We start from the raw sequence: 19550 nt of genomic DNA, 5'->3' as shown, positions 1-19550 counted from the left end.
TTTTAGCATACCTTATGCTATGCATGCGTGCATTCATGCATTTGTTGACATGCACCGGGCTCGGTACATCATACAAACTACATTGTACTTTTCAATTCCAAATTGAATATGTGTTACTTGTAGCATTTCATATGCCATTTTAGGGTTAGCCGAGCCTACTCTAAATTGCATCCTTGCCTGTGTTGCATTAGTCATTTAACATGGACTTGGATCATGCATGTTTGCTAACAAGTTCTTTGTTTTGGCACGGAGTACTATGTAAGTATTTCCGCTTTAGCATATCGCATGAGTGTGAATATTGCCATGACAGCATGCTTAACATGTGGCTAGATGCTTATGTGTTATAATTGCTTGAATGCCTGTGGGTGAAGGCTGGATTGTTTGAGTTGGAAAGACTCGTTGAAATCCGCATTTTAGCCTACTTGCGAGTAGCAAATTCCAAAGCATTTTCAAAACAAACGGATATGCAATGTTTATTTCCAAATTAGGCAATCTAGTCTATACTTGTTTGCCGCGCGCATAACATAGTAATGCTAGGCTAATAATTGGATTAAGAACACATAACGTTTTCAAAATTGGATATCACGGTTAGTAGAGGCCGGTCTTCGGACCGGGCGAAAGGGGGTGCTCATAGCTGACCTTCCCCGATCGTACCCAAGCTCCCGAGCCGAGACAACTCCGGTGATGACGGACATGTGGCCTTCGGCACCGAGTCAGGGTTTCCTAAATTCTCCCATTTTAAAATATTTAGGTGGCGACTCTGTATCTGGCAAAGCAGTCCATGTTTGGCGCTACTTTTTCAAAAATCTGTTTCTCAAAACGATTTGCCAGATTTGGACTCTTTGGTTCAGATTTAGAACCGTGACACAAATCGAGTCCGAACTGTAGCATGGGGCCCACGCGGGCGCTGTTACAGATACCAATGGTGATTATACATGAGCTTCAACTACAAACTTACATGGATCATACCCCTTTGAGCTCAAACATGCAATATTCAAAGCAATTATACACACATTGTGTTCAAATATGGAAATTCATAACAATTTCCTACATGCATGTGTTCTAAGACTTCAAATTTAACAAAACCAACTCAATTCATGTTCTTTAACATTTTTCAACTTTGAACTTACAATTTACAAACAAGAGTCCATGAATCAACTCACCTAAGAGCTTCAACACTCAAGCTCTAGCCAAATCTAGAGCTAGATCTTCAAGAGATTCAAGTCTTGAACCAAAATTGCACAACTCTCCCCTTTTTCCTTCTATAGCCGACCCTCCCCTCTCTTATCTTAGAGTTGAAATCAGCCCAAATGAATATAAAAAGGTAATTGAGTGTAGAATGCCCATTTAAAATAAGTCCCACTAGCCAAAAATATAAATATCAAATAATTGGGCACTAAACCATTAATTAAATCAATTTAATCTGACTCGAATCAATTTTTAATTAAATTTCACCGTAGGCTCTAAAAATTATGCCAATCACAATGGCTCAATCAATTTCGGGTTCTATGGCCGACAAGGCCTTCAATTTAATTTCCGAAGTGGATAATCAAACAGATATTCCTACGGTGAACAGATAGAAATTCAAAACCACATATTTTCACATAATGGTGCACACAATCATGTCAAAAAACATAATTACATTCATATTAAGGACCAATTAACATATTACGGAACAGGGGTATCACACTCTCTATAAAAGATTGGTTCATCAAGAAAGAAAAAATATAAAAGGGAACCCAAATAACAAACCATATAAAAAATGGAGAACAAAGCAGAGCTTGTGTTCATGCCAGGCCCAGGAATGGGCCACATTGTATCCATGGTAGAGTTTTCCAAACGCCTACACGATCAAGACCAACGCTTCTCTATCACATTCCTCCTCATCAGGCCATCACACTCTCCCTTCTACAATCTCTACATTGAATCACTCGCGGCCTCTGACACCCGATTCCGCTACGTCCACCTCCCTCCTCCACCACCTCCGCCACCGCCTCCCGAACAAATAGTCCACACGTCTTCAGAGAAAAATCTCTCCGATTTTGTGGAAAGTTATAAATCGCATGTGGGAGACGTAATCATCAACCACGTGTTGTCTTCTTCTCCGGCGACGACTAGGCTAGCGTGGTTGGTGGTGGACTTCTTCTGCATCCCCATGATCGACATCACCAACGAATTCACTGCCTCTACTTAACTCTTCTCCATTTCCGGCGCCGCCTTTTTCGGCGTCGTACTCCACCTCCCATTCTGCCATTCCCTAATTGGAAATGAGTTTACTGTCTCTGATCCAAACTCGGTCACTCACTCCCGAGTTACGCTAACCCGGTCCCTACCTCGGTCCTACCCGCCTTTCTATTTGTAAGAGGAGTTAATTTGAGCCCACTAAATTAATTAGGCCCAATAGTCCAAGATTGGTGGGCCCGAATTTATCGCCATCAAACGGGCCGAATCGCTTTAAGCCTCGAAAGGGTTCGAATCCACAAACTTAGAGACTTACTCGAACTCGGACTCGAAAGGGTTCGGATCCACGAACCTGGAGATCCAAAGCACTTGGCTTCGAACGGATTCAAACGCAATCTAGAAGTCGCTCCATCAATGAGTCCCAGAACACTTGCAGGTTCGGGGCTTTCCGCGATCTACGCACCAGAACCATGGGCGTAATGGAGTTCGAACAAAGGACCCGATCCCGAGGACGGTGAGTGGAGATAAATTCACACTTCAGTTAAACTAGCCTATACCCGGGTTGAGGTGGCATGACCTGGGGGGTCCATGAGACTCGGCAATATTTAGCGGGGAGGGGTCCTCCAGGACTACCTCGGCCCTTTGGGATGATTAGGGATCATTGGTTAGGTGTGGCTAAGAAGAAGGTTTTGCCGAGAGGTTGATCTCTTCTTCGAGGGTTTTTCTCATCCTCGGAGAGGTCATCTCCTCGGACAAGGCGGTTAGAGAGAATATTCCCCATGTGCCTTGCACATGGGCTCCATCCTACATCATGAGGTGCCTATAAATAGCACCCACCCATAGCTTTACAAGGGATGACTTTTGGAGAGATAACTCTTGGGAAAGAACTAATTTCCCTTATCCATTATCAACCTTGAGAGTGAAAGTGGGAGATCAATGGGAGAGCCTTGCCATTATTCTCTCTCTAGCTACTTTGCCTTCTTCTTCACCCAATCTCTTATCTTCATCATCTTGTTGCTCTTGTGTTCTTAGTTGAGACTATTGAAGAATCTAAGCCTCTCATCATCTTCTAGAGAATTCAATTTTTTTTTCAAGGATCTTCGAAGATCTTTGAATTTTTTTCAACGACGTTCTTGAACCCTCTCATACATTTTGGCAACTCGACTGGAGAGGAGGAGTGGTTAATGGTCTCAACGAGATTTGGAACCCACACAATTCCAACAAGGATGGCGGGAGACGATGAAGTTCACCAACAAAGATCCTTTAATGGTGGTGATGACAGGACCATGGCTCCAGATCAACCACTTTTGCTCGAAGCCATTCAAGGACTTCAAAATACTCAACAGGAGATTCTTACCACTCTTTAGAATCTCACTCACACCATGTTGGTGATGAGTTCTAATTTTGCACCGGCGCCAAACGAAAATCAAACTGGCGGTGGAGTTATTTCCGCCTGAGTGAAAAATCAAATCCATGGGAAAGTATGCCCAGTCAGCCTGTGGCTCATGGCAACACGGCCACAACAACACATGCTCAAACCACAGTAGGCGGCAGTAGTTTGCCCATGCCCGGGCTCCATGGCGTGCCAAGCCAAGATCCAATGGTGACTAGGGGAGGTTCTGGTATAGTGAATGGCGCTCCGGCGACTGTTGGTGTCTAGGCAAATATAAAGGGCATGATGGCACAAATGGGAGCTCTACTCGTACCTAATCTTGTTACGCCACCAATAGATATTACTCAAGCACCAAGCGGGCCTCCTTTGGTGCCGACAACAAATTTGCAAGTCCAACTCGGTATAGCTGCACCGTGCGGTGGACTTTACGGACCTCAATTCAATGTCCCATCACCAACTGGATTGTTTATAGGCATTGATGGTCAGTATCATCAAATGTCCTCACCAATGATGAATTCACAGCACCAGAATGGCCAAGTCGCCCCTAGCTCAGTCTTTGGGTCCATAAGCCAAGTTCCAGAAATACCACCATCAAACTCTCTCCCTAAACAGTTTCTCACTCTCGCTGATGTGCAAGCCGTGTTCGATCTCGAATGGGGCAAGAGAACTTTACCCTCTTTGCCTGATCCGGATGTCAAGCTGCCTTACCCTATTGAGATGCTGAGCTATCCATACCCTGAGGGGTATACACTGCGATGGCAAACAAGGAAATGCTCAAGAACATGTTGTGCGATTCATCGAAACTCTGGGTATTCATGGTTCAAACCACGTCCTCTGACTGAGAGAATTCTCAAAGTCCCTCACTGACCGAGCATATAGTTGGTATGTTAATTTGGCCCCAAACTCTGTCCGAAGTTGGGAGGAAATGGTTAACAAATTCCACTCCAAGTTCTTTCAAGTGGCGGAGAAGGTGACCACACTTACATTGTGTAAAGAAAAGCAGCGAGAGAGTGAAGACATCCTTGACTACGTCAAAAGGTTTCCGGACAAGGCTGTGGATTGCCATGAAGTAGTGGAGGAGAGTTATCTGGTTCAAATCTGTCTAGAGGGCGCATTGAGCAGGTACAAAATGTTTCTAGTTAATCACAAGCTACCCACCTTCTCGGCACTAATAGAAGCAGCTCGGAACATTAGCATTCCTCAGGCTCAGGAATCCGGATTTAGGGCCAGTTACAAGACTAGCTTCAAATCGTCTCGTGGACCTGTTGTTGCTGTTACCTCTGCCCCAGATACCCGAAAGTCACAAGGAAGGGGTCATAGAGGCCAAAAGAGGAAGCAATATAATGGTGAAAGGGGAATGTTTCTTATCCATGTGGAATCGAGGAGGTAAAAGCTCTAGTTAAGGAATGGGTGGCTGACGGAGAGCTAAAATTGCCTTATGTCGAAGAAATGCCAACAAAGAAGGACCGCAAGAGCCCCGAATTTTGCGTCTATCATCGGACATTGAAACATCCGACAGAGAAGTGTTGGACTCTTAGGAAAATCTTCAGAGATAAAATCGAGGCAGACGAATTGAGGTTCAAAAAGCAAGGGACTCAAGACATCTGAGAACAACCATATCCTCAACACCGAGACAAGGGCAAGAATGTTGCTATGATAGCTTACGAGGGCCCGATGATTGAGGCTATCGCCAATCTCGATGACGATGATTGTTATCTAGACAACCTCTTCGAGCCCGAGGGTGAGCAAGTTTACTATGGAAGTGCTCTCGATCCAGAGGGCAAAACCTTCATGACTCATGTCGAAGATCACTTTGATCAAGAAGGAGGAGAAGAGTACTACGGAAAACGAGGACACCATGTTTATGTAGCATCTTATTTTGAAAAAACCGAGGAGATGGTTAACTACGAGCCTCCAAGAGTGGAAAAAGATCCGGATCACTATGACAAAACCCTGCAAGACTGTGTAAAGTTCAAGTAATTCTTCGACCAGCTTGGACTTTCCAGGGAGGCAAGAACAGAAATCACCAAGTCTATCATCAATATAGCCAATGCACACCATCAGGAATGCATGTCGACTGAGGGATCTATCCCGAGGAAGGCAAAAGAGCAATCTAGTGCCATTACTTTCTCCGAGACTGATCGGAAGTACCCTTTTTCTCATAGCCGCCCACTTTATGCGGCTGCTTTTATTAACAGGGTTGAGTTCAAAAGGGCCTTTCTAGATAGTGGAGCCTCTATCAACATTATGACTCGCGCTACTCTAGAAAAGGCCGGAATCTCTGAAGAACGCATTATGAAGCAGCTGATAATCATCACTGGCTTCGGTGGAGAAAGGAGAGTTACTATAGGATGCGTAACAGTTGATTTAGCCATCGGAGAGATTCGCTTAGCCACCAAGTTCCATATTATTGATTCTGAGGCAAATTATCACATCATTCTAGGGAGGACGTAGATGCATAGATATGGGGCTGTATTGTCAAGTTATCATCAGTGTGTTAAGGCTAAATGGGGAAAGAAGACGGTGACAATTCAGGCTACAGAAAGGCCTTTTGAGACCCATGAAGCTCATTATTCTGATGCCATCTACTTCACCGAATTGGCTATTGAAGAAATTCCCACCACATCTAAGCCTCAGGGGGACAAAATTTCTCGTTGAGAGGATATCAAAAATGACAAGGTCCCAAGCACATAATCAAGTAAACGGGTGATGTCTAGACCAAAAAGTCCGCCTATTTCTCGGAAGGTGATGAAAGTCTGAGAATGGGGCAAGATGGTGTACTATTTATGAAGGTGCGGGGAGTCGGTTTCTTCAGCTACCAACTCCGAGTCAAAAGAAGAGCCTCCTGACAATGACATAGTAATAAAGCCTGAAGTGGCTCCAGAATGCATGCAAGATGGGCCTCAGCCTCAGCCCGAACAACTTTTTGAATTAGATCTGAGTAATGGACAAGATGCATCAAGGCCGATATTCATAAGTTCGAGCCTTAGCCTAGAGAAGCGGGAACAGTTGTTAAAATTGATAAGCCGATACTCAGATGTGTTTGGTTGGTTATATAAAGAAATGCCCGGACTAGATCATGACCTAGTCTCCCATTATCTTGATGTGTTCCTAAACTCCAAGCCAATCAAGCAAGCTGCTCGAAAAATATCATCCAAATCTCGAAGAGAAGATTAAAGAGGAGATTGAAAAACTTCAACAAGTAGGTCTCATCCGGCCAATACAGTACCCCATGTGGTTGGCAAACATAATGCCAGTAAAGAAGAGGAATGGCCAAATCAGAGTATGTGTAGACTTTCGAGATTTGAACAAATCTTGCCCGAAGGATGAATTCCCTCTACCTCACATCGACACCCTCGTGGATGCCACCTCGGGACACTAGATGTTCTCATTCATGGATGGATTCAGCAGTTACAATCAGATTAAGATAGCTGAAGAGGACACAGAAAAGACTGCTTTTAGAACACCTCTTGGAAACTTTTTCTATACAGTCGTGCCTTTCGAACTCAAGAATGCCGAAGCAACTTACCAAAGGGCTATGACTGCAATCTTTCATGACATGATCCATCATGAGGTGGAAGGTTATGTTGATGATCTAGTGGTGAAATCCAAGAAAAAAGAGGACCATCTCCGAGACCTTAAGAAAGTATTCAAGAGGTGCCAGAAATTCAAAATGAGGATGAATCCTCACAAATGTGCTTTTGGGGTGACGGATGGGAAGTTTATCGGGTTTCTTGTACATAGGCATGGTATCGAGGCAGATGAAGACAAGGTCAAATCTATCAGAGCAATGCCTTCCCCTCATTCTCAGAAGGAGTTAAAGAAGTTCCTCGGGAAGGTGTCTTATATTCGAAGGTTTATCCCAGCACTTGTAGAGATCTCTGCCTTTTTCGGCTCGTTGTTAGAAGGAGATGCCAAGTTCGAGTGGAACCAAGAGCACCAAAAGGCCTTCGAGAGAATCAAGGCGGCCTTGACCTCGCCTCAGACCATGATAGCCCTGCAGCCCGGGGTGTCTCTAATGTTGTACCTAACCTCAAACCCCAAGTCCATAGGGGCATTATTGGTCCAAGATATAGATGGAGCAGAACACCCAGTGTATTACATCAGCCGGAAGATTCGAGGAGTAGAATTCAGATATACTCCGGTAGAGAGACATTGTTTAGCTTTGGAATTCACCGCCCAAAAGCTCAGACATTACTTCTTAGCACATCAGATTCAAATTGTTACTAGAAGTGATCCAATCTGATACCTCCTCAGCAAGCTTGCTCTAATCGAGAAGGTGGCAAGATGGTTGTTAGCACTGGGTGAATTCGAGATCACATGTGTAGCTCCTAAGGCAATCAAAAGTCAAGCCTTAGCCGATCTCCTTGCCCAATTTCCAAGTGGTGACTATGAACCAGTGAATGAAGAATTAAGAGGAGAGATGCATGCAGCTATGGCTTCCGAGGAAAGCTTTTGGACATTGAGCTTTGACGGAGCAGCAACCGGAAAGAAAGGAGGAACCGGGGATAGTCCTTACAAGCAAAAGTGGGGAAAAATTATATGTCTTATAAACTAGATTTCCACTGTTCGAATAATGAAGCCGAATATGAGGTTCTTATTTTAGGCTTGATAGCGGCTGAGAAGCACAGTATCAAGAAGATTCGAATCCGGGGAGACTCAAAGCTGATAGTGAAACAAGTTTCAGGACAATTCATCTTAAAGGAGCCTATCTTGGCCACATATCGAACAACAATCCCAAGGCATCTTGACAAATTTCAGAAAGTTGAAATAGAGCATGTGCCTCACTCCAACAACAAGTTTTCAGATGCCCTCACAACATTAGGGGCAAGAGTTGACATTCGAGAGAAGGAGGCGACAATTGTTATCAAGAAGAGAACAGAGCTTTCAATAATACCCGAGGACAAAGACCTTCCGGAGGACTGGAGAAGAAAAGTCCTCGAGCAACTCAGAAGCAAAGTTGGAAAATTGACTATAGCCAAGCTTGCCCAATTCATAATTATTCAAGGTGAACTTTACTTCCAAGGACGTACCGGATTCCTAGCCCGGTGTGTTGGCCAACAAGAAGCAAGCTTCCGACTACAACAGATTCATGACAAGTCCTGCGGGGATGGAGATATTAGTATGTACAGAAGGATCAAAAGACAAGGCTATTATTGGCCTGAGATAGAGAAGGCCTCGAATCAACTACAAAAAGAATGCCCCAAGTTCCAGTCATACATCCGGGAGGATGAGAGTTGCTTTGAAATTGATACCCCTGACTGGAGACAAGTCTACATTGACTATCTCAAAGAGGGGACACTACCTGAGAGCCCAAGGGACATTGCACACCTCAAGAGGAGAGTGAGGCGGTACTTTCTTGATCAGAACAAGCTTTACAGAAGAAGCATTGAGGGCACTCCCCTGAGGTGTCTCTCCAAGGAAGAGTCAGATCTAGTCCTCAGAAAAGCCCACGAAATTGAGCATCAAGGAGGCGCTCGACTGTTCGAGCAACTTATAAACCTTGGGTATTATTGGCCGACCATGGAGTCAGATGTGTCCCATCATGTGAAGAGGTGCCAGACTTGTTAGAAATACAGAAATTTGATCCATGCTCCAGTCGTAGACCTGCATAGCATCCGAACGCCATGGCCATTCCATACTTGGGCTTTTGATCTGATAGGGCCTATCTTCACACCTTCTAAGGGGTACAAGTGGATTCTCGCAGCTACAGAATTGAGCACAAAGTGGGTCGAAGCAATCCCTCTGAAGAACACTACGGGGCCCGCAGTCGCGAACTTCATCAAGGAAAATATCATTTGTCGGTTCAGAGAGCCGGATACCATCCTCTCGGACAACAGCACACCCTTCTTAAACAAATATGTGAAGAGCCTCCTAGAGACTTACCAAGTGAAACATCACAAATCCACACCTTACTATCCAAAAGGGAACGGGCAAGTGGAGGCCACAAACAAGACACTGATAAGGATTCTGAGCAAGATGATGGATGAATTTGGTGGGACTTGGTCCGAACAGTTGATAGTAGCCCTATGGGTGTATCGTACCTCCAAGAGAAAGCCAACTCAAGCAACTCCTTACTCCCTTGTGTATGGGTCCGAGGCAGTGTTACCTATAGAGTAGGAAACACCATCTGCTCGGATGGCTCTTGCCTCGGGGATGGTGTTGGAGCCTCGAACCACCAGATTGGAAGCATTAGAGGAAAAGCATGACAAAGCCACAATAGTCATGGAAGGGTATCATGAGTCCATTGCTCGAGCCTATAATCAAACTGTGGTGCCAAGAAAGTTCGAAGAAGGTGATCTAGTATGGAAGATCATAGGCCCAATCATGCGAGGACAACCCCTGCCCGAGTTTTCTCCAAAATGGGAAGGGCCCTTGTAAGAACCTAAATTTTTAGACAACTAATTAGTTGATTAATAATAATATTAAGTCAATTAACAGTGATTATTAAATTATCGAATTATAATGTTAATAGAACCATAATTAATACCAATATTAAATTCTTTTAATTAAAATTATTTATCTTACTGTGATTAAATTTCTGTATCTAAATACAGTGGTGGAAACTAAATGAGTTAAATAAATAGTAACTGAATTAATCAGAGGATTGTAGGGAGCAAAATATCTAGTGACTAGATTGTATATATTCCTTGATTTTATTCTTTACACACACACATAGACTAGCAATATATATATATATATATATAGGGAAGGAGGCCTGCCATGAGTCAACCCTCATGGGGAAGTATAAATCTTGTCTTATATGGAGATGCCCCTCAAAAGTGCAGCCACTTTTGCATGCTTGATCAGAATTTTTCTCCTTTGAGTGTAAGGGTGGGTTATCTTAAGTGTGCCATATGGAATAGACAACCCACCAATGACCATGCATGCATGCTTTCTCTTACCAATCCCTTGTCTAAGTTTTTCCCTCCCATTTTAGTTTATATAAGAAACACAAACTCCTCCAACACAAAACTTGCAATATTCGGTTGGAACAAGAGAGAAAGAGAGGGAGAGAAAGCAAGAGGGAAAGGAGAGAAGAGAGGGGAAGAAAGGCTCAACACTTGGGATTTTTTTTACTTCATTGAGGTAAAAATACTCAACCTCTATCCTTCCTTAAATGTTTTTATTAACTAAATCTATACATTAAAAATATGCAAGAGTGTGTATTGATAATACACAAATGCTCAATGCATGTTACATTTGGATAGAATGATAATCTTATGATTATGTGATTTCTGTCCTTCTTACAAATATGGATTAGATGGTTTAGCTATTGATTTTGCTCCTTATGTGTTCAAATATTCTCCATCGTTGAATCAACCTTGCAGGCTTACGAATTTGTGTTTACTCTTCATAAATATTATTTTCTGTTATTACTAATGAAAGAAAATACAAAGGATTAGAGTTTCACATGGGAATAATAGTAAGAAACCTTTTTTTTGTCTTGCATGTGATTCGTGGTGAATACAAAGTGCGTTTTTTCGCAAACTAATAAACTTCCAGCAAAACAGATTTTTAATCCATCTCGAATAAACCCAAATGAACCCATGGGAACACTTTCATAGAATCTGAAACTACTGGAGTCATTTTAACATGTTTTCGTGGTACTAGGATATTGAAAGAAATTATTTGACAACGTTTCGTGATCAAAACATATTTTTAACGTTATTGTTGTCTGGAGGCAGCAGCAATGCTGACTTTACCAGATCACCATTTATTCCACAGAATGAATTTTCAATTTATTCAAATCAGAAAATTTATATTTTTAAGTTACCTTTCAAATGCCGCTGGTTTCATAATTTTTTATTAAGTATTGAGAGAGAAACACCGATTTTTCCGAAATGTGACAGAATCTGTCCAGTTTTCTTATAAAAATTATTTGACCATCTTCTACTGGTTTTCAGTCTTCACACTCTTCTGGAAATATGTTCTAAACTCAAAAATTTAGCAAAATGTTCTGACCATGCCTCTTTTTGACACCGTTTGAGGCCCCTTTTTATTTTTCAAACACAGAACACCTGTGCTGGAGGTGGATGTAACTCACTATCCCACAAAACCAGTTTTCTTCCAAAAATTATTTCTCCATTTTAAAATAGTTTTTAGCCTTGGTATTCTTCTCGAAATATTTTCGTAACTCGATGAACTAGCACCAGTTAAAATATTAGAATGGTTGAACTTCGTTTGGTATGGGCTTCGTATTTTTTTTGTCTGACCATAAAGTGCTGAAAGAAGAAGTGTGTTAATTCTTAAGAAATCTTGTGATGATTCCTAAGACATTCTATCACATTTATTTTGGTTTCCATATATGATTGTGTTGTGCTATATAAACATTATGTCACTGTGGTTCTCAAACTAAAACTCGCACATGTATAAAGATGTGAATTCGACGAAGTAAAGAAACACGAAATTGAACCGATGATAAATTAAAAATTTTAAAGTGATGGGGCGAGCCCGGTTTAGAAGCTTGCGCAAGTGAGTTGCCAACCCTAACATGGCACGGGAAGGTATTTCGGCTCTTATCAGTGTAGGCGATATAAGGTTGGTGGTGCGGGTGTCACAACATAGACCGTTCCCTTGGGGCAAACCGTGATGTCACGACTCGGGTACGTAACCCTAGTGCGTGGGATCATTGGTAGTTACAGCAGGTAACATTTGAATATTTGACCAATGGGGAGTCAGAATTTCCCGTGGCCATTGCTTAGCGGTTGAGTGGAAATAGTGCTCAAAAGAAAAGTGGGCATTCTCCTTATGATGAAATATTGCTTCTGTTTGTCATTTTTTTATTTATTATCTATTATTATTATTTCAACTGATGGCATTCCTGTTATGCTTATTAAATGCTACATGTTATTCTGCTACTACGCATTATTCATTAATTGTGAGTATTATTATCGGGGTGGTTATTTCGGGTTGCAGTATCTTATTGAGCTCGTCGCTCATTGGCATTCCCATTGCCCTGGCGTTTCATGCCAGGTACCGAAGAAATCAAAGGAAACACCGAGGTGTTAGAAGGCAACATTCAGCCCTGATTAGCTTAAAGCGTGCCAAAGTTCCATGAACCATTTTTCTGAGTTTTCTAGTTTTTCTCTAGTTTCCTTTTATATTTGTGTACTAAGACAAAGTTTTAAGTTTGACTGGAGTTGTAATTTAAGAACTTTTAGTTTTTGTGTTGTTAATTAATGGATGATGGTAAATTTGGTGGCAACATTGATCATGATTCTTAATTAAGAAAATTGATTTTAAGTTTTAAACCTTATTATGGTATCCTCAAATTTTGGGGCGTCACAACATGGTATCAGAGCTCTAGGTTAGAATACCTAGGGACGATGGGAAGAGGTTTAACCTCAATTGAGGAGTAATGTCATGTGTTAGAAGGAATAGAGTTGTGTGACTCATAGTTTATGCAAACTTTATGCTAATCATAGTAACTATCTTCGTTTGATCCTAACTGTACCTCTAGCTTGACGCCAAATTTGTCGAATGCAAAATCATCACTTCTGTATGTTGATTGAACCTTTCGAATTCAAAAAAATATTGCGTTAAGATGATCAATAGGAAAATTTTGAGCCCTGATTATTGTATCTTGTATGTTGTTCTCTTGAAAACCAGTTGTACTCTTTTAATCCTTACAGGGTGAAGAATCTTAGGTATTTGGTTTGAAATGTGTATGGCCAAATGCAATTTCAATTCAAGTATCTAGTTTGGTCACCAACTCCATAATCTTAACCCTATTAAAAGTTCAAAAACATCATGTCATCCGACTGTACCGTCTGCTCAAATTCCATTGGAATTCTTATGCTAATTATGCTATTATCGTAGCCACGTCATACTCTTTCTTCTCTTCTGTGTGAATCTTGGGATTAGAGCTTGAATGATTAGAAACACCAATGAGTGTAGCTTTACCGCTAAGGGGTCAAACTCGAGTAGATCTTGTATGCCTACTCTGATAACGGAACACAATTCCAATTTAAGGGGGATAAACGAGATTCCCTATCACTGACACTTGGAATGTCAAAGTGGCACGATCATCTAGTTGGGTGGCTAGCCAGCTTAGTTCTGGAAGACAAGGATCGTATGAAACTAGGGCTACCTCATGTGATGTGCGAGTATGCTGATGTATTCCTAGAGGAACTACGAGGACTACCCCCAAAGCGAGAAGTAGACTTTACCATTGAACTACAACCAGGTACAATCTCAATGGCGCCACATCGTATGGCACCAGCTGAATTGAGAGAGCTAAAGACAGAGTTGCAAAAATTATTGGACAAGGAATTTATAAGGCCAACCATGTCCCCGTGGGGAGCACCAACCTTATTTGCTTAAAAAAAAGATGACACACTTAGGTTGTGCATTGATTATCGATAACTCAATAGAGTCGCCATTAAGAATCAATATCCACTACCTAGGATTGACGACCTGTCTGATCAGCTTAAAGGGGCAAAGAATTTCTCATAGATAGACCTTAGGTCTGGGTATCACCAATTACGTATTCGGGAAGAAGATATTGTTAAGACTGGGTTTTGAACCCGTTATGGCCACTATGAGTTTGTAGTGATGCAATTTGGCCTAACTAATGCACCAGACGTGTTCATGAGCTTAATGAACAAAATATTCACACCACACTTAGACCAGTTTGTGGCAGTATTTATTGATGACATATTAATTTACTCGCATGTCGAAGAGGAGGATAAGAAACACTTAAGGATTGTACTGTAAGTTTTAAGAGAGAATCAATTGTATGCCAAGGCCAGTAAGTGTGAGTTCTGGCTAAAAAAGGTGAAATTCCTAGGTCATGTCGTCTCCGAGAATGGAATATCAATGAACCCAACCAAAGTAGATACAATAACAAAAAGGGAAGCAACCTAAGAACATATTGAGATTCGTAGTTTCTTAGGGTTGGCCGGTTACTATCGAAGATTCATTCAGGACTTCTCAAGGTTGGCCAAACCAATGACACGCTTGACTAAAAAAGGAGTTAAGTTTGAATGGACCGAGTCTTGTGAAAATTCATTCCAAGAACTTAAGAAAAGATTGACGAGTGCCCCTATTCTCATAGTACTAGAGCGTGACGTTGGGTACAATGTGTATTGTGATGCTTCCAAAGAAGGTCTGGGGTGCATGTTAATGCAAAATGACAAGGTGGTGGCATATGGATCAAGGCAATTAAAGAACCATGAGAAGAATTATCCCACTCATGACTTGGAGTTAACAGCCATAGTTCATGCACTCAAAATTTGGAGACACTACCTATATGGTGAAAAGTTTGAGATATTCACCGACCACAAAAGCTTGAAGTATCTGTTCACCCAAAAGGACCTGAACATGCGTCAGAGACATTGGATGGAATACCTTGAGGATTATCAATTTACCCTTTCTTATCATCCTGGCAAGGCTAACGTTGTAACAGATGCATTAAGCCGCAAAAATAGAGGGATTGTTGCTAGCTTAGCCCATAGAGAATGGAATGTGATTGGAACGCTCAATGAATTTGGGGTACAGATAGAGGTTCAAGATGAAAAGGCTTATCTTGGTGCTCATATTGCTACGCCTAAAATTTTGAATGAGAAATTAGAATCACAACAGTACGATCAGGAGGTGGCATTCATCAAGGCACGAATGGAATCTAGTGAAACCATGCCTGGTTGGGAAATTCACACAGATGGGAGTTTGAAATATCAAGGTCAAGTGTTCGTGCCGAGTGACGACTCACTAGGAGGAAAGGTACTTAAAGAATTTCACCATTCAGTATTCGCAGTACATCCAGGAGGTACTAAGATGTACCAAGACTTAAAACACTAATATTGGTGGGGCGGAATGAAAAGGGATGTAGCAAAGTTTGTGTCTCAGTGCCTGACATGTCAATAAGTAAAAGCTGAACACGAAAGATCGGCAGCGACACTTCAACCTTTATCAATCCTGAAGTGGAAATGGGAACACATAATCATAGATTTCGTAACGGATTTGCCTCGATCACCATAGGGACATGACGGCATGTCGGTAGTCGTGGATTGATTAATTAAGACCGCCCGATTCTTACCTGTCGGGTCATCAGATACGTTGAATTCACTCAGTAGATTGTTCATCAAAGAAGTGATCAGATTATACAGAGTACCGGTTAGCATCGTGTCTGATCACGATCCTCGATTCACTTCTCAATTTTGGCAGAGTTTGCAAAAGGCAACGGGAACGAACTTATGTTTTAGCATGGCATTTCACCCACAAATAGGTAGACAGTCTGAAAGGACGATACAAACCTTGGAGGATATGTTTCGAGCTTGTGTTATGGATTTTGATAGAAGTTGGGAGAAACACTTACCTTTCGTTGAGTTCGCTTACAACAATAGTTTCCAGGCCAGTATTGGAATGGCACCGTATGAAGCACTTTATGGGCGACCTTGTCGATCACTAGTCTGTTGGACAGAAGTAGGAGAAGCAACCTTGCTAGAACCAGACCTGGTTCAGGAGACCACTAAGAAGATAAAACAAATCAGACAACGACTAATCACAGCCTAAAGTCGACAAAAGAGTTATGCGGATCAAAGGAGACAGCCCTTAACTTTTGAGGTAGGCGATCATGTTTTTCTCAAAGTTCGACCTCGTCGAGGTACTACGCGATTCGGAAAGAAAGGAAAACTTGCACCTCGTTATGTGGGACCCTTTGAAATTTTGAGCAAACTAGGAAATATGGCTTACTGTTTAGCACTACCACCACAGCTCGCGACAGTGCACAATGTTTTTCACATCTCAATGTTACGAAAATATGAACCACACCCTTCCCATGTTATCAACTGGGGAGAGATTGATCTCAATGAAGATGCAAACTTTGAGGAAAGGCCGATAAAGATTATGGATCGACGAGAAAAGAACTTAAGAGGCAAAGTAATCCACTTGGTGCGAGTGTTGTGGCAGCATCAAGGAGTGGAGGAGTCTACTTGGGAAAGAGAGGATGCAATACGAGCCAATTACCCTCAGTTGTTCGAAGATGAAGGTACGCATTAAAATTTCGAGGGCGAAATTATTTATGGGGGATAGGTTGTAAGAACCTGAATTTTTAGACAACTAATTAGTTGATTAATAATAATATTAAGTCAATTAACAGTAATTATTAAACTATCGAATTATAATATTAATAGCACCATAATTAATGCCAATATTAAATTATTTTAATTAAAATTATTTATCTTGCTGTGATTAAATTTCTGTATCTAAATACAGTGGTGGAAACTAAATGAGTTAAATAAATAGTAACTGAATTAATCAGAGGATTGTAGGGAGCAAAATATCAAGTCACTAGATTGTATATATTCCTTGATTTTATTCTTTACACACACACATAGACTAGCAAAATATATATATATATATAGGGGAGGAGGCCTGCCATGAGTCAACCCTCATGGGAAAGTGATGGGTCGTTGAACACACCAAAAATAAACACTAAACTACACCAAATTCTTTTAGAATAATGGCAAGTCCAAGTATCGATCCACAGGGACAATTGTGAAATTAAAATAATTTAATTGATAAATTCCTAAATTAATTTTGATAAAAGGAATGATTGATCATAACCTAATTTAATAACAAATAAATTAAAATAAATAATTAAATTATCAATTATGACTGAAAGTGAATTTACTGAATTGGGGAAAAACCTAAGGCGAAGAGTCCACCACTAGTCACATAAATAGGGTTTTCAAATTGAAAACAATTATGTTATGGTTCGAACGGAATAATGCTTCGTAACTGCAAGTTCAAAGCATTTAACAAGAAAATCATCACGTTCAATGTATGAGCACGAACCATCTCAAGTAGTACGAATCGTTCACTCTAAACTAAGGTAGTGATACGACTCGTCTCTCGTAGTATGATTCGTCTCATACCTTGAATGTGAAAGAATAGAAAACTCTTGTATGGAAAACATTCAACAATCACAGAAAGCCGAATATTTGAAGAAATAATGGAAAATATATATATGAAACTTCTAAAACACCATACAAGTGTTCAAACTATTACATAATTGACAATCCAAAAAGAAAAACCTATTACATGGCTAGGGTTTCATCAAAACCCTGGAAAAGGAGACTAGCCACTCATGGAGGAGTGGAAGGAGGTAGGTGGAGGAGAAACCACCATGGGAGACATGCTTGAAGCTTGGAGTTCCTTTTTCTTTTCAAACCCTAGCCTCCCTTTCTTAACAAAACAACTTCAGAACCCTAATCTAGTTTTTTTCTTCTCTATTTATACTTCTGCTCTCTTCCAAACAGGTTTAAAACGTCGGGCACATTTTCCCAGAAAAGTCAGCGCACGTGCGGGAAAGTTAATGCACGTGCAGAAAAGTCAACGCACGTGCAGGAAAGTCAACTCTCTCCAAATACTGTCTTTTTGCCCATTTTATGCTCCGACTAGGTACAACCTGATTGACATTCAACACACATAAAGCATAAAGTTTGACAAGCAAGTGAAGTTAAGAGATCCTAATTAACGGCCTCAATGATGTACAATTCAGCCTTAATCACATCTCCCAACTTACAACTTGCTAGTCCTCAAGCAAGTAACAAAAATAAAATAAAATTTAACAAAATCTAACTATTTCCTCTTTCGTGGGAAAACGGTTGTATCTAGCATTTGCAACAAGCCTTTAAACCACAAGGTTGCCCCCAGTGGACAAGTAAAGTCTCGTGAGGGTTTCTAGAAATGATACCCACAAACATTAACATATTCCTATATACTTAACAACAATTGACCACACTACTCCACCTAACAATCAACTTATGTGCCACTACAGTGTGATATTGAGACATAATGAGTCATTAAAGGCACAGTGGACAAGCATGAAAGAACCTATTGAGTCAAAACCACAATTCAGTTAATACAAAAGTAAAGTCCCCTGTACTTGTGCATGCTAGTAGACAAATCATCAATACCCTTGGTGTAAAGTGCAATCTCCATATTAGTTAACTGTCCACTATAATAGCCCAGTGTAACTCATAATAGCACCCAACATATACAGAAAAACTAACCTGTTGCAGCCAAGATTCTCAATTTTTTTTTTTAAATGACGGTGCAATGTTCTAACCCATTAAGCTTTCTAATCAACCCATGTAGCAAGTATTGGCCAATGACTCCCACACCAGATGGTTTTAGGGCACTAGGTGTAGAGACACCCCTACGGGCTTAATAACTCGAGTTGAAAAGGCTACGAATCCGAACAAGTCATTCTCCTTATTTTTTCCTTAACTGTGCAATGTCTAAGTTCCTTAAGCTTTCTAATTAACCAATGTAGCAAGTATTGGACCAATGACACCCAAACTAGACGGTTTTAGGGCACTAGGTGTAAAGACACCCCTACGGGCTTAATAACTCGAGTTAAAAAGGCTACGAACCCAAACAAGTCAAGTGTTTTTTTTTTTTTTTTTAAGAGAATCTTGGCTCCTCATTTATTCTTTTCTGCAACCTAGCTATTATCAATGATGTACACCAGGGATTATAATAAAGAGGTCACCGCTATGAGAGTGTGTTCATGTGAATTAAGGCATACTTCTGACAGGTGTACTAATACCACAAGCACAAACAACTCCCTTAGTGCAAACATCACATACAAGTATCTACCCAATAAATCCTTTTCATACAAGTCTACTATGCTCCCCAATTAACATATACAAATATCATCACCCTACTAGCAACAAGTCACATCAAGTGAAGTAATGTAATCAAGTGAAATAGGTATAAGCATGAATGATTGAGCCAAATAAGAATGCACAAAAGAAAATTCAACCCTCATCCCCCAACTTGAATATGACATTGTCCTCAATGGAAAAGTAAAGAGAAATGAGAGAAGATTACCAGAGATTGTACGTGCACATCCAGGTAGGCATAATAACGCACACACACTCAACTTTTTTTTTTTTTGGATTGGAAGAAGAGGAAATAACTGAAAAGAAACAAAAATAAAAATAAAAGAGATAAAGCAATATAC

General features: G+C 40.9%; 1 pseudogene; it reads left to right on the top strand.

Moving 5' to 3' along the window:
* The first annotated feature begins 1762 nt into the window (after positions 1-1762).
* Positions 1763-19550, top strand: part of LOC114283161 (anthocyanidin 3-O-glucosyltransferase 2 pseudogene) — a 131330-nt pseudogene continuing 113542 nt past the window's right edge.

This window comes from Camellia sinensis, chromosome 5, assembly GCF_055761805.1.
Source record: "Camellia sinensis isolate YWXY chromosome 5, ASM5576180v1, whole genome shotgun sequence".
NCBI lineage: Eukaryota > Viridiplantae > Streptophyta > Magnoliopsida > Ericales > Theaceae > Camellia > Camellia sinensis.
This window is presented reverse-complemented; position numbering and strand designations above follow the sequence as displayed.